General features: G+C 46.8%; 1 protein-coding gene across 1 annotated transcript in view; it reads right to left on the reverse strand.

The window, feature by feature from the left end:
* KBTBD12 (kelch repeat and BTB domain containing 12) overlaps positions 1–15,539 on the reverse strand; it is a 526,200-nt gene that overhangs the window by 382,541 nt on the left and 128,120 nt on the right. The window lies entirely within an intron of this gene.

Raw genomic sequence — 15,539 nt, forward strand, 5'->3', positions numbered from 1 at the left:
ACAACTTTTCAACAGCGTAACACTTAGCGGTCACTGAAGCGCACGCGCGAGCATGCAACGCATCAGCGGCTTGGATGGAGAGCAACAACACGGGCACAGCCATTACAGCCGTGAAATAATTCATGCTTACAACAGTTCATAAATTCTCTGGACGCAACTTTAAGGATATTGTACATGGCAGATCATAACTTTGAGTGCATATTACTGCTAATCTGGGTATTCAAGTAAACTATCAAAGTCTGTTGCCATCACCGTGCCAACATGTGGGCTGTTCGAAACCATCTTTGTAGATCCTTGGGCATGCATGAAGGACAAGGGCCAGAATGGGGTTGCGGAAGCTGATACACCCCGAGGCTCGCACTCATAACCTTAGTTCTCTGAAAGGTACTCCTGTTTTTTGTTGGACTGAATGATGCTCTAAGCACAAGCCTACAATCCTTGACCTTTCTTATGACCTTGCCTTTGAGAGTCATTGTTTACTGACAGCTACACCATGACCCTGGATGTCTTGCAGTTCTAGAAGACTTCAAGATTCTTTTTAGGAACAGAGCTCCTAAAACTGGCTGAGGGACTAGTGTTGGCTCACACAAACATGCTACTCTGAGCAGAGAATACCATAGCCGAGGCACTTTATTAATCATTTACCAGCCACCAGGCTAGGCTTCTCAGCTCTGGCCGAACTCCTAGGCACATCTTACTATCAATATGTGCTATGGCCCTAATCATATGAGAGTCTAAGTAATGAACTAACATCCCTTGTATAATCCTGCACATGGCGTCACTGCCAGCAGTCTCACAAACGCAACGGGTTAGCAGGCCTGTACGAAGAGTGGGCCACACACCTGACCTTCTCTTCCACACCAGTGAGGAGCCACAAGACTGGACCACCATCTTTCAGCTCTGGCCAGAGCCGGACCGTGGCCATCTTCCATCTTGTGAGGGTTTAGGCATAGAGGTGTGGCGAGGTGCGGGGAGGGGAGGCATGCGGCAATAGGTTGGGAGCATCCCAGGTCTTGACGTCACATGACCTAAGGACTTGTGATGCCTTCTGGTGCTTCTCGATGGACTTGGAAGTGCTGGTTGAGGACTTTTAAATCGTTCTGATGGAGCAAAAGTAAGGTGTGCAATGATTGGACCAGGACATGGCATGAGTCTCTTGGTCACGTGAGCCCAGGCCTGCCACCTCCTCCCTAGAAAGTGGAATATATGAAGTCAAAAATCACTAGCCAAACTCTATTAAAGTAAGGCCATTGCCCTCTGGGGCAACAGCTGCAATCAGTGTGGCACGTGTTACGGTCAAGCAGAGTGCAGGAGGTCACAGCCAAGCCCGGGCTTAGAGGGGAACGTGGGGGCGCCCGCACATTCCCTCCTGTCCCCACAGACACTCTGAGATGCTGCTCTGCAAATCAGCACAACATGGGTGATGCTGTAAGGGAAATGCTTTGTCCATAGTCCCAAATACCACTTGGAATGGGGTGCAGGGAGGCTGCCATTGTGTTATCCCGTGTATAGATTAGGAGACATTCTGTCGAGCATTAAAGTCCTTAAACACGCCACAATGTTTTAAACGACGTCAGCTTTTGTCCATTATCAATTTAATGCAAACATTTTCACTTAAAATGCTATCTCTGCCATCTCCCCCACTGGTCTGATTAACCATTCCTTGCCTCCAAGAAAAAAAGACATATAATAAAAAACAAACATATTTACCTTATACATATTATACAGCAGTCCACTGCATTTTGTATTAAATAACGTGACCCTTGTTTCACGTGCACAGCCGAACGTATCCCAAGCCTGCCATGGGGCTCATGTCAGTGATACGTTCAACCAGTTCTGGACTTTTAGCTGGCAGTGCTGTGCATTCTGGGAAGTGTAGTTGTACTTTTCTCATTGCACACATGGGCTTTTTGAAGTGCCACCACGCAAAGTTTAATTGGCTGAAACTCCACACCCAACCTAGGTGGCGCACATGGATGGCGTCAGTGGGGAGCCATGTTTGGTAGGAGTTCACTTTTTCATACACATCCTGCACAGCAGACAAACATTGACAATAACCATTGATTTAGCTTTTGTGTAGTGAATTTGTTTGTAGCAAGCTTTACTAACAAGACCACAACACGGGTAGTGTATGGGCAGCAGCAGCATAAGCGTCCCAAAAACAAAGAACTGGTACAGGACAGATGGCAGCAGAGGGAATGGTTCTGTGCCACCCATGCCCACCCAGCCCTCCTACCACTTTTGTATCCCAACCGTAACTGACATCACCTCCAGGCCCTCCCTAGATGCTCTCAATTAGGGCCAGATGTACGTAGCTTTTTTGATGTTGCATATGGCCAGATTCGCAGAATCGCGTCGTTTGCAACTGCAAAACAGCCTTTTTGAATGTACAGAACCCTAATTTGCAATTCGGCAACATGTTGCTAAATCGAAAAATGGGTTTGTGATTCGGTATTAGGTAAGGCCGTGTTAAGGGCGTCTCTTCCTAATAACGACTCGCAGTGGTGTATGTGAATGTTTTGCAACTGAAATGAGGTCGTAAGACATTTTCATGTTACTGCCAAATCCAAATTGGTGGTAACTCATTCTCAAACCGTAAGGGTTCCCCAAGGGACCCCTTCCCCTTTGTAAATGGTTGTAAAAGCTTTTTAACAGCAGGCACTGGTTCAACGGACCACTGCCTACTCTTAAAAAACGAAAAGAAATCTTTTCATTTTTGTTTTTGAAATGCATCTTGTTTTCCTTTAAGGCAAACTGACTTTTTTTTTTTTTTTTTTTAAATGATCTCTTTAAAATGAATAATAGACATGGTGGTCTGCCGACCCCCAAAATTTGCTATTAGGTATTCACAAACACAAAGCTATGCATCTCTGGCCCTGAGTCCTTTAGCCTGTACAATGAGTCCTGAATTAGCGATGTGCACCCTCAGTGTTAGGACAAGACCTGTACAAACTGACCGGGAATGCTGTGAACAAAGTGGAAGAGGACAGAGAGAGGTTCAAGGGAGAGGATCTGGCCTAACGGCTAGTGTGGTCGACCTCGAATCTGGGGAACCGAGTTCGCATCTCGACAACGACGCTCAACATCCTGTGATTCTGGGGAAATCACTTAGGGGCATATTATCAAGCACGGCGTTAAAATTATCGCCGCTTTAGCGGCAGAAAACATCCGCTAAAGCGGCGATAATTGGCTTGATAATATGCCCTTGAGAATTCCAATAGAAGCCCATGTTGACACCAGAACATGGGCTTCTATTGGAATTCTCAAAGGCATATTATCAAGCCCATTATCGCCGCTTTAGCGGCAGTTTTCTGCCGCTAAAGCGGCGAAAGTTTTAACACAGTTTCTTGATAATATGCCCCCAAATCTCTCTGTGCCTAACAAAAATGTATGTGTCCTTACGTAACTCAACTGGTTCTCATGTAAAGCGCTTTGATACCTGATACCTTTGGTTCGAGTTTGCGCTATATAAAACTCCGGGGAAAAAAATGCTTTCAGACGTGCAGTGGTATTCAGGGTTCTGCCTCTGGCTGTCTCCTTCTGACCCGGTTGGAGGGTCTTACACCATACGCACTCTGAATAACAAGTAAACATACATTACTTTAGATGGCTTCTTCTCCTTCACCAACTCCGGCATCAACACTGCTTCGGATGAAGACTGCATATGCACTGTCTGGGTCAGGGTCACTAGCATAATGCGATTCTATGCCTGCAGAATAGATCCCTCACACATTTCTCCCACACCTGCCTCTCCCGTATTTCCCTCTTACCCCTTCTCTTCTATTTTACTCTCTCTTTCTCATTTTTTCCTTTCTCACCCATATCTATCTCTTGCCTATTTTCTCTCTTACATTTTTTTTCCCATATCTTTCTATCTCCTCCTTCACCCCCTAGGTCATTGAAAGGATTTTGCCAACCTAGGTGATGGCAAAAATATAACGCCTACTGCGATGGCACCCTCCACATCTACCTGAAAGTTGCCTTTCTGTTATCGCCCACTTTATCCTCTTCTCTCACTTCAACCCTTCTCTATCAGTCTCCCTCCTTCCTCCAATTATACCAATGCTAACCGAACCTTCCTTGAACTCTCTACCTCCCTCTTGCGCACTGTCATTTCTAACCCTCCATTCTCACACCTTGTTCTTTACACTCACCTCTCTTCCACCTTCCTTTTCTCACTGTCTGTATCCTCTATCTCAACACTTAAACAGCTGACTCTTGATTACCCTCCTTTCATGGGTCTCTCTCATAACCTCCTCTCTGACAACTTCCTGTTTATACCCCTCTCTCTAGCACCCTCTCTCTCCTGGCTCCTCTATTAAACACACATACCTGCCTATTTCAAAAAACCTTTCCCCTTATGCATCCTCCCCTCACAGACATCTTCCAGTCCTTTCCCTCAAACACACTAGGGGTGGGCAGTAAACTCCATTCCACTGGTGGAATTCATGGACTTTTTGTTAGTCCGCACTTTGCTTGGAGGGCGGAGTTTGGCAAAACTCTGCCTATGCTGCGTAGCGGAGTTTTTCGGCACCCACCACTAAGTTTCTCTCATGAGTGTAGCAATTTCATTTTGCAGAGGAGCTCTTCATGCTCTGCTTCTCCCCAGTAACAGTGTAGTCATTTCATTCTAATTCACAGGAGTAGCGGAAATGACATCACAGACTAGTGCAAAGCACAGGAGACCGATGGCAGCATCCTGCTAGCACTCCTGAGCAGGTGCCAGGCCAATGCGGTTGGTCACTATGGCAATGAAGTCCTGCCCTGTGTGTCATACCCGCTGTGCCCCACTGGCACCAGATGCCGCCAAGTTACCTCTTGGCCGGTGAGGGGTGCAGTCTCTCGAGGCCTGTTGTGAAGCAGCCTGGAGCAGCTCTCTCCGATCACCCTTGGTGAACTCTGGCTGAGGCAGGTGTCGGAAGGTGTTATTCTCTGCGGCCCAGGTATCATGGCGGGGTGATCACCCTTTGCCTTGCCCACCACTGCACACACCTTGACTCTGAGGTTAAGGTGATCCCACTCCACTTGGGAGCCGGAAACCCTCCAGACATTCTATCACTGGTTCTATACCGATACTGTTATTATTTGAAAAGCTTACCAGCAATCTGCAAGCAGTGATGTTCCACGAGCTCATAGTGACGACTGCTATGTTCCGGTGTCTTGTTCTTCTTTGTGTTCCGATGCACGCCTCAGCAAGGGAGATACGAGATGTATGGTTACGCAGTGTAACCAGTGTATGCTTGACGTCTGACGTGCAGCGTTCCGACGTAGTGTATCAGAGCGTTGCTGTTGCCATAGGAACCCCACATAGCTGAGGGGATCGTGCCGCATGTGGCAAGTTGTCAAGCAACTAAAGATTATTGAGGAAGGAACCAACAGTGTTTAGCGAGGACGAAGCGACAGCCGAATTGAACCATGGTGACCACTTTATTTTAATTTGTTTCTTTTGTGCATCTATATTTAGGAACTATAATACTCTGGCTCTAAGCAGTATTTTGCTCACTGGTTAAGTAACTCTGCGGAATTGGAACTATTCCAACTATCGTTCCACTGTATTCAGGGTTATATTTTGGTTCACATGGAAAAGATGGGTGGTCGTCAAGTGAAAAAGGTGGAGAACGGCAATGGTGAGTGTGTTGCTGTGGAAAGCACCTGACGAGTCAGGAAGAGTCCTAAGTGGCATAGCGATTATGTGTGCTGTTAATATTATGTAAATCTTATTTGTTTTCTCTTATGTTATTGTGATGTCATGTATCTTTGTTCTTTAATTTATTGTTTTATTGTTGGAGAGGAAGATGTGTTGTGTCCTAGCAACTGATCTTGCATCCTAGTGATGGTTGCTAGCCCTCCAGGGTTCTGGAACGTGGACCACAGAGAGGAGAATACAGTTGCTGCTGAAGGACGTGTCCAGGGGTTGTTCCTCCATTCTTAATAAAGCTCTTATTACCGAATTATTCGTCTGCGCCTCATTACGGTGTTATGTATACGCACAGGGATATAGCCTTATCAAATATCTAATGTAATTGGGAAAACATCAGTGGCTATTTGTTGTATTGACAGCTGGGTGGAGGGGAGCCCTTTTGATTTTGGTGGGTGAGTGGAGCAACTCCACACGCTCACGGAATTCCACTGAGTTTTTATACAACTTCGCAGAATTCCCCGTAGTGCAACTCCGCGAGCTCAGCCCACTGCTAAAAGACACCCTTACTTACCCCATTCTTCCCCTTCTCTAACACCCCCTCTTACTGCTTCCTTCCCTACACATCCTAACCTATCTTTCACTCTCTTTCTGAATTCATATATATCACATACTCTCTTTCTCTCTCTCACAGCCATGCCAGTGGTAGTTGTGGTTCGTATGCTCCCTATCACCAGCAAAAGTTTTGAACAATCATTTTTCAACTTGCACCAACAGCAACAACATAAAGCTGCATTGACTAGATGTCTGATGTCCTACTGAAGTGGTCTATAGAGCTGCATCGACTAGATGTCCGATGTCCTACTGAAGAGGTCTATAGAGCTGCATCGACAAGATGTCCGATGTCCTACTGAAGCGGTCTACAGAGCTGCATAGACTAGATGTTCGATGTCCTATTGATGTGGTCTATAGAGCTGCATCGACCAGATGTCCGATGTCCTACTGAAGAGGTCTATACAGCAAGCCTTATGCAGCAATACAGACTAAAACGAAGTCATTTATGATTTCAAGATGAAACTGAAGACTAGTTGTGAATAAGAAACATATAGCTTTGAGGTAATTTAGAAGTAGGGTGACCAGATTTTGAAAGACAAACACTGTGGCATTCCATAAGCATAAACGTCAGACTACAAATTTGCACCAGCCGAGGTGCCCAAATGTCAAAAATACAGACAATGATGACTAAGGGAAATTAAATGTAAACTAATGTAACACTTACTCACAAAAATAATCTGTGTTAGCTAAATTACTTTCTGCTCCTAGTGGCGAACTGCCGTATTCTGATAAAAAACACAGGAAGGGAGGAATGGAAGTAGCAATCATATTTCCAGAAGCCATATTCCACAAGACGGTCTGAAGACCAGACTTTAACTCTAAGGGATATATGGGATTTAATTCACAACTTGCCCCACCTCCTTATTTGTGGTCATAGACCACATATTACTTTTCTTGGGCCTTAGATAGTCGGTGCAGCTTCTAAATTATCAGTATCTCACCTTCCTTCTTTGTAGGGGATATCAACAGCTGGACGAAATACCTCTTTGCGGGAGGTGATTGCAATATAGACTGCCTATGTTTTACACAGGTTGTCCAGCAATTCACTCATAATGAAAAGTTCACCCTGTATTTGTTGTAGTCATTTCATTAGATGCTTGTGTAAATATGGCAGAATACTTGCCACTCTCTTGGTCAGAGCACTCCTTGAAACATCTTTGACAAGCATTCAACATGGGTAACAGCAAACAACCAATGGAAGCTTCAGTATGACTTATGGATTTCAACATTGAACGTCCTCAACCCTCTGATCATGCGTTTAGCGCCCTTTGATACCGGATGCCTCGAAACAGTCATGATTCAGGCAGAAACATTCTGGGATCCATCAAAGGCTACGAGCTTGTCTCAGTAAAGCCGAGGACAACAAATCCCTCACGGATGACTTTAATACTTACAAATATCAAGAAAGGGCCATGGAGATGACTTTGCAGAAGCTCCTGTATGTACTCCAAATTCGCAGTATTAGGTTACACCCGAGTTCTTTGAATGAGATAACCAGAGAGATCATCAGCTCCTCTGAGATGGGGGATCAGCTAGGATAGCACTCCCCAAACTCATGAGGCGGTAGTGTGATGGAGGCATTGCCGTAGCAGATGTGGAGCAATATTACTGGACTTCCAAAATGATCCTTATTAATGAGGGGGTGTTTTCCCCCCAGGAGGAGCCAAAAGCACTCTAAAGCAATCAAAAATCTCCCCAAATGACTAATGAAATCGTAAGAGAAAAGCTATGTTTTCAGAGGTATTTTGAATGTGGCAAGTGAGTCAACTTCTGAAATATGGGCGGGCAGATTATTCCACAGTTTGGCAGCAGCCACGAGATGGAACGACCTCCCCATCTGGCCTTCCAAAATCTGGGAACCAACATACACTTGTGCAAGAAGGATCTGAGAAGCCTACTGGGGGTGTACCAGCGGAAAAGAGAGTTATGTTGGCTGGAACCTTTCTGATGAAGGACTGAAAAAAAAAAAGCAAAGAACTTTAAGAATAATCCTCTTTCTGACAGTATGCCAGTGGAGGGAACGAATCCTGTCTCTAACCAAAAGGTGTCTTGGGATGTTAAGAATAAGTCAGGCAGCCGCGTTCTGGGCAACTTGAAGTTTGTTAAGACAGGAAGCATTATTATTGAGATACGATGAGTTGCAATAGTCCAATTGTGAGGTGACTAATGCAATAATGACTGATTGATGCATTTCCACCGGAATATAGGGGAACATTTTTCTCAGGGTCCTGATGATAAGAAAACAGGTGCTGATAGGGCGGCTGACCTGAGTGTCAAAGATCAAGGTATTGTCAAATAAAACACCCAGGTTTTTGGCTGATTTGACAGGAGTCTGAAGAGATCCAAAATCCTCCGGCCGCCAGATGTTAGATCAAATAGGCTCCTCAGTGCCAAACACCAATACCTCTGTTAGTCAGCATTACGGTTTAGGGCCTTGTTTGTCATCCACCTACTAATGCTAGAGATACAATGATTGAATCTCTCAGCTACAGAAGTCAGGTCATTGGAAACAGAGACAATGATTTGGGTGTCAGCTTCATACGACAGCACCTATAACCTGAAAGAGTGCACCAATTCAACCACCAGAGCAACATACACATTAGAAGGTGAGAAGGTGACTACCACGCTGCGCTGGGATTACATGAATAGCGCTTTGCTGTAACTTGCGCTTGCAATTTTAAAGCCTCCTCATTTTTGTATCTTATTTGAGCTTATTTTTTTACCCTTGTTTTAACTACAGTCGCGCCACCCCCTGGCCCCCTCACGCACTATAAAACTTCTTACAAGTAGCGCAATTTTGAGGGTCCGGGCTCACGGGGTCACGTGACGCGCCGCCGCCATTTTGGGAAGGTCAGTGCCACTTCCTGTGTTCGGGGGTTAGCGCTCTAGCGCTGTTACACCGCCACATCGCTTATTTAAAGCTCGCCTCGGCGCGCAGCGGTGACGCGCAGCGGTCGCGCCTTCGCTACGCCTGAGTCCAGCTAGAGTCCTGCCCGTCTGCGCCCGTCTGCGCCCGTCTGCGCCCGTCAGCGCTAAGGCAGGGTCAGGGCAGGAGACACTGGACCCCTCAGGATGATATCGGCTGACGCCCTGCGCCAACTGCGCTGCGAGGTAAGAAGCTGCCACCATGGCGCCTTGGACCCTCTGAGCGGCCCTTACCAGTGTCCTAGCTGTTCCTTTAGGCTTCAAAGGCCACAGCCCATCTTAAAACTCCAACCTAGCCCACCCACGCTACATACAGCTGACGTAGTCGCTGATCATGTCGCCCGACCCTCAATAAAAATCCTGCATCTAAACGTCAGATCCCTGGTCTGCCATTATCTGGAAGTGTTCTCCCTGATTACGGATGAGAATCCCGATGTATTCTTTCTCACCGAAACATGGCTACATGATCAAGCCATGGTAGCCACGAACTTAGCCCTACCAGTGGGTTACACAATGTACACGCTTCATCGTAACGCTCGAGAGGGGGGGCATCGCGGCTGCGGTAAAATCATGCTACCCATGTGCCTGGCAGCCTGTTTCCATAGCGGGGTGTGAGAGCGCTCAATTTAACATCTCTATAAACCCCCATTTCACTTTCTCGGGACTGCTCATCTATAGGCCTCCTGGCCCTGATGTAGCCTTTCGTAATAGCCTCCCGGAGGTAGTCTCCTCCCTTGCCTTGAAGACTGCCAACTTCACTATAGTTGGAGACCTCAACTTACACATGGATTCACCGATTACCAACTCAGTCAGCAGTCTTCTAGCTGATCTTGAAGCCCTTCAACTAGTTCAGCTGATCGAACAACAGACTCACACTGGAGGCCACCTACTGGACCCCTTCCTGACAAATATCACCAACATTTCAGTGCTTCAGCCTAAACCCATGGCCTGGACCGATCATTATCTGATCGAGATCCACATTGCAACATCTACCCCCTCCTTTAGAAATAACTTCCCCAACATTTTTAAACGACCATGGAAAAATTTAAACCTAGTGGATTTCCACCAGCTCCTGATGAAGCATCACCCATACCCCCCCACTGAAGTTACCCGTGGTTATGACAGTTTTTGTGAGTAGCTAACTCAAGCTTTGGACTCGCTCATACCTACTAGATGGAGCAAGACCAGATCAGGTCCCTCCAGTCCATGGTACAATGATTCCCTTAAGCAGCTTAAATCCTCCTGCAAAAAGGCGGAACGAGCCTGGCGTAGAGCGTATGACACTGACCTCAAGTTAGCCTACAGGGCCTGCACTAGGCTATACCATCAGGCCATTTGCAAAGCCAGGGCTGCATATTACTCGTTGGAAATAAAAAACAGCACTAATCCAACGAAGGTAATCTTTAAGGTGTGTAAAGATTTAACTAGCAAAAAGACGGCAACCTCAGTAAAAGCCACCTTAGCCCACTGTGAAGATCTCGCCTCTTTTTTTGTTGAAAAGGTCGAGGCTATATATAGGTCCTTCCCTCAGTCCACTTCCTTAAATAATACACCTGTTCCTAAGCCAACTGCTTCAAAATCATTGCTATCCATTCCGGGCCCCACCTCTGAGGAGTTCAGATCTTTGGTTACCAAAGTTAAGTCTGGCTCCCCCATGGATCCTCTAAGACCTGCTCAATTTCGGGATCTTGCAGAGTGCTGCTATCCTTCACTTCACAATCTCATTGAATTCTCCTTTGACTCTGGTACTGTGCCCACTAAGTGGAAGCAGGCCACTATCATTCCTATATTAAAGAAACCTTCCCTCGACCCTGCCAAACCCGAACACTATCGGCCCATTTCCCTTCTCCCTTGGATATCAAAATTAGCAGAAGCACATGCCAATAACATCCTGTCTTCACACCTGCAGGAAGCTTGCATTCTTGATCCTTCTCAGAATGGGTTCCGTGCGGGTCACAGCACCGAGACCGCTCTTTTAGCAGTTGTGGAGCAGATAAGGAAGATGCTAGACAGTGATCAGACGGTGGCACTGATCCTTTTGAATCTTAGCGCCGCTTTCGACACTGTCTCTCATCCGATCCTACTCCAACGGCTTTCTGAGGCGGGAGTCGGGAAAGTAGCGATTGATTGGTTCCGCTCCTTCCTTGCGGAGCGCACCTTTAAAGTCTCTACGCCGCCTTACGAATCCTCTCCCCGCCCTATCTTACAAGGTGTTTCACAGGGTTCGGCTCTTAGCCCTACCTTGTTCAACTTATATGTTCAGCCGTTAGCGGAGGTAGCCCGTAGTCGTGGTCTTACCATGGTGTCATACGCTAATGATACTCAGTTGGCGGTTGCACTTAATGGTGACACCACTATGGATGCTACCGCCTTCTAGGCTGCCCTTAAAGAAGTAGCAGGGTGGATGTCGGAGAATCGACTTCAACTCAATGCTACTAAGACCGAGGTCCTTGTCTTCGGCAAGGACACTAAGCTCTGGGGAGATCAATGGTGGCCATCAGAGCTGGGCCCCGTTCCCACTCCCGTTACAGAGGTTAGAAATCTCGGGGTGTGGCTTGATGACAAGCTCTCCTTTACTCCCCACACTAAGAGAGTGGCTGGTGTCTGTTTTGGCACTTTGCAGTGCCTTCGGCCGATTTTTAAATTTTTCGATGCGGCTACCAGACAAATAATAGTCCAAGCCATGGTCCTCACCAGACTGGACTATGCCAGCTCACTCCTGCTGGGAGTGAACCAGGCAGAGCTAGCTCGTCTCCAGCGTGTCCAAAATGCGGCAGCCAGGATGTTGGTTGGCCTCCCTAAATTTTGCTCAGCGCGACGCACTATCCAAGATCTCCACTGGCTGCCAGTAGGGCAAAGGATCAAGTTTAAGGCTCTCTGCCTGACTTTTAAAATCCTTAAACTGGCCTCGCCTCCTATCCTTGCCCAGACTATTTCTTATTATATCCCTTTCAGAGCTCTCCGGTCATGAGGGCAAAATCTTGCCATTGTCCCACGCTACAAAAGAACAAGAATAGGCGGACGCTCTTTTGTAGTGTTGGCGGCCTCTCTCTGGAACACTCTGCCTACCTCACTCCGTTCTATTTCCGATCTGCTCCTGTTTAGGAAGGCATTGAAAACCTTCCTATTCTCCACAGTCTAACTCTCTGCTGATCTGGTCTTCTCAATGTATGTTGTGTTTGTCACCATCTCTTTAGCGCCGGGACGCCTCTTGGCTGCGGCATCTGTGCGCTTTATAAAAATTATATAACATAACATAACATAACATAGAAAGAGTAAGACTCAAGGACAAGCCTTGAGGCACTCTACAACGAAGACTAAAAGGTTCCACCTTGAAACCCCCGCAACTGACAGTAAGAACTCTGTTGGTAAGGAAAGAGCGAAGGAGCTTAAGTGCAGACCCACCAACACCAATTTGCTGCAGCTGTTGGATCATCCGGACCGGCAAGACGGTGTTGAATTCTGCAGACATATCTAGCATCACCAGAATGGCCACCCCACCCTGATCAACCTAGCGGCGGACGCTGACTGCAGCCTCGATAAGAGCAGACTTTGTACTGTGGCCACTCCTGAAATCATTTTGCGAGGGATCAAGGATATCGTGAGACTCAATAAATGTAATCAGTTTCTGTTTAGCAAATGTTTCAAGTATCTTGGCCGGCGCTGGTAGCCAGGAAATAGGACGGACGTTCAAGTGGGAAAAACCCCTGATTACAGCATAAGGGTGAACAGATTATGCAGAAAGTCGGCAATAGGTACGGGGGCCAGTTGGGGCATTTTAGGTAAACAGGGATCAGATGGAGATGCAGATTTAGCACTCAACAACAAATCTATAGTTTGATGCAGAGAGATGAGGGCAAATCCAGTGAGCTGATTGAACTGAGGGCATAAGATGTCAGTTTTGGGAAGCGACTCACTTTCCATCAGTAGATTAAAGTCTAAACAAATATTCAGAATTTTATCCCGAAAATGTGTAATTCAGTTACTGAAGTCTTGGGATGAATTCAACTAACCCTGGGAAATAGGTTGGGGGTACAAATCTTTTACTGCGTTAAAAATGAGCTTAGGAGAGTTATTAGCAGTCTTAATGTTTTCTGTGAAGAAAGCATCCTTGGTTGATTTAAAGGCATGTTTATAAAGCAGCAGGAGGGCATTATGCTTCTTTTTCTCCCCAGGGCCTAAAGAAGACTTCCATTTCCACTCTTGTCTGCGTCTGCTGAACATATAGATCTTAATCTATATGTTCAGCAGAGGATCAAGGTGCAGATGGTTTACTTCTGGTGACCGTGATGGCTAAGCTATCCAAGGTAGTGGTGACCCAGGCTTAGAAGCCTTCTGCGGAATAACCATGGGTGTCAACATGTCTGGCTCTGGAGAGCTTTAGTGCCCATTCCAGATTAGCAGATGTAATCTTACTCACACTTCTGCAGACGGTAGGCTTAGGAGAAGTTAGGTTCTCCCTCGACACAGAACGTGGGGGAAGGACAGTGAATGAGATAGCCTGATGGTCTGCCCAGCGAAGGGGGTGAAAACACAGTCAACAGTTGTGAGAAACTGGCTCTATATATACGACACTAAAATGAGGTATAGTGTGTATAGAGTCCAGGTGACCCCAGAGGTAGGCAGAGGTTAAAGTTAGATAGAACCTTACTCTCTATTTGTGGTAGAGTGGTCAAGCAGTAGGGCAGTATCAGAGGACAGTGTTAAGCATTTGATATACACACTCAGTCAGCAAATGAATTCACACACTCAATAACTGAACTCTAGGCCAATTGTTTTTGTATAAAAAAATATACTGTTGTTTTATTTTAGAACCAAGCAAGCCTGGCACAGGTAAGCATAAAATACTTTGCAGTAATAAGTTGCTGATTGTAGAACAGTTTGAAAATGCAATAGAAATTGTACTTGGTTTGATTTACAGGGAATGCAGTAGGTTGCAACACTTAGCAAATACATTACATTGAAATGAATAGGATTTTTCAGTAAATTACAGGCAAGTTACTTTTTATGTTACTTTTCCAACTCAGTGCTGGATACCTGGATTCAGCACTGGGACATTTCCTGCAAAAAGGTAAGTAAATATGTTTGGTTATTTGTGCGATTTTTAAAGAATATTTTTAGCTTTCAAAACTCCACACTTAGAAACTTTTTGGAAGAAAATTGTCAATGTTCTCATATGGAGGAAAAACAGGTTAGCGGTTCACAGGTAAGTAATCGACTGTGGGAGTTAAGGTTCTGGGGTTAGACTCAGGGGTCCCCCAGGGTCAGTGATGCACTCTTGTTACACCTTCAGCAGCACTAGGGCGGCCGGGTGCAGAGTGTAGAGGCCAAATGTTATCCTTTGGAGGATAGGGGGCCTCCGGTTGGTGGCTGCTGCCAAGCAGGCCACTGGATTGTGGGAGCAAATCTCCTAGGGTTTAGGTCAGGGCAAATAGGGAAACAAAGTAGCACAAAAGGTACACCCTCAGTGGCACTGAGACGGCCGGGTGCAGAGTGCTGTTTTGACATCGGGCGCCCTGTTGTTTTCAATGGAGAACCTCCGGTTTACAAAAGCACTGCAGGCAGGGAGACGAAGGACTTCTGGGTGCGACCACCACTTCGAGAGGTAAGTTGGGAAGTTAAGGGTTGGTTAGGCACCGTTGGTTTGGGCACACAAGGCAGTGGGGCGTCGGGTAGAGGGATGCCTTTTGGGGTAGGATTCTCACCAACTCCGGGTCGCGGTCAGCGGGACCTTCTGGATTTAGGCTGCAGGCATCGGCTGGAGGCTTGAGGCAGGTCAGGGGTCACCGGATCTCGGGTCAGCATCACCAGGGTGACCTCCTCGTGGTGTTTTTCCACTCAAGCTTGGGCTGGGTTCGGCGGGTGCAGAGTGGGCTGGATTTGTTATCTCCAGCTGCTGCCAGAGATTGCAGTTGAACAAATCCGGTGTTCACAGGAGAAGCAGTCTTTGGAAGTGAAGGCAGGCAGGTCCTCTGTGGTTGCTGGCTGCAGGACCAACCGGGATTCCACAGGAGCAGGTTTGAGGAGAGACGGACCTGTAGGGCTGGGGCCAAGTCAGTGGGCGTCTTCCTCTTGTTAGCTAGCTTCACGGCTGTTCGGTCCTTCTTCTTCTTTTTTTCTTGTCGTTTCTTGATCTGAGGAAGCAAGGTTCAGGGTGCCTCCTAAATACTAGATTTAGGGGCGTTACAAGTAGGTAAAAGGCAGGGACCAATGGGTCCCTTTCCTGGGGTGGGTACAACCCTATTGTGCCACCCTCTAGTGGGAGGGGGGCAGGAGCCTATCCCTGGTTGGTTGGGTCCCCCCATCCTCAAGATGGCGGGGACTCTGAGATTATGCTTCACCTCGCCTCCCCCACCTGAGG

Source organism: Triturus cristatus, chromosome 9, assembly GCF_964204655.1.
Source record: "Triturus cristatus chromosome 9, aTriCri1.1, whole genome shotgun sequence".
NCBI lineage: Eukaryota > Metazoa > Chordata > Amphibia > Caudata > Salamandridae > Triturus > Triturus cristatus.